Source organism: Aegilops tauschii, chromosome 3 (assembly GCF_002575655.3).
Source record: "Aegilops tauschii subsp. strangulata cultivar AL8/78 chromosome 3, Aet v6.0, whole genome shotgun sequence".
Classification (NCBI taxonomy): domain Eukaryota; kingdom Viridiplantae; phylum Streptophyta; class Magnoliopsida; order Poales; family Poaceae; genus Aegilops; species Aegilops tauschii.
Window position 1 is genome coordinate 511,041,069 of NC_053037.3, and position 1,428 is coordinate 511,042,496.

Here is a 1,428-nt window from a genome sequence, read left to right on the forward strand (position 1 = left end):
GTCCTGGTCTCTAAAGTGGTGATTAAATTTTCTGTCTCTAGGTATTTCGAGTCATCATATGATGGACTTCTAGATTATCAATTTTGTTGAACAGATTTGACATGACAATTACTTTGACTATTGCAAGCGAAGTTTCTGAAAAAACCAAGCATTTCAATACTATAGTTTTTTATGCTGATGACAACAATGAATGTAGTACTATGAAAAGATCAATTTTGTGCATACCATGGATTATAATACTACAGTCCTGACCTTTTCTTAATACAACAAAAATTCTGCTTGTTCTGTATGCTCCATCCTAAGCATGCATATATACTTATTAGTTTGTGTTGTTGATATCTACCTGTAGTGTTATGAGGAATAAATCTCCTCACTTCATATGTTGCCCTATGGAATTCAGCAGACACTTTCTATCAACACTAAGCTCAGATAAATAGGCGCTGCTTAACATACCTAAGAGTGTAGCATGTTGTGAAGTGATGCTGCAACTCCAGAGTAGACAATTATAACATATTAGTAAAAACAATATGCATCCCTGACTTGTATGTTTTTTTTCAAGGTCTATACAAATGCCATCTTTGTCTGGCAGCATCTTTGTATCTTGTTATTTTAGTCCATGAGTGTTGTGTTGGAGCATCACTGACATGTATGGTTTTTTTAAAGGTCTATACAAGTGCCATCTTTGACTGGCAACATCTGCCTCCTGTGTCATGTCATGTATCTATTTGACCTTACTTGTTTTAAGTGAATGATGTATTACTTGCAAGTGTCAATGTACTGATGCAAACAGTGATTGTTTACCTATGACTAATCTGTTTTCCATCTCATTTATAGGAGTTCCCAAAATGCCTGACTCCAACGGCAACGGCATGCACCACAAGGAGGATGATGGCCTCTTCACTGACTCCGGCCCCGTCCTCCCCGACTCCTGGTCGTGGCCCTGTGCACGATATCGCCCTCCCTCTTCTACTTCTACTACCTACTGTTACTGCTGTTGCCGATTGGTCTATGCACGGTGGCTAATCCATCAATGTTTATTTGCTACTGCCTGAGCTCTGTTTCTCTGCATGCGAGCGTGCTGTTTGTGCAGTGTGGATGCTTGGTCCTTGTGGAGATCGTCTAATACTGTCACGACCGGTTTTTCAATAAAACATTATTGAGAAACCGATCTCCTTAACGGACCAGTAGAGAAAATCCTTCTTACTGGTAGACAATTTCTTGATTACAGAAAAATCCAGGAGTACTAAATATAATACAAGGTTGAGCGGAGACTGCTCAACAATTTATTACAAGCACGCCGATATTATACATAAAGACGGATATGACACAATGGGTAGGGTGGCATAACTACTGACTAATAAAAAAAGTGGTGGTGGGAATGTCACCATGAAGTGGGTGATAGAACTCCTAAATCTTACAGCTCATCGA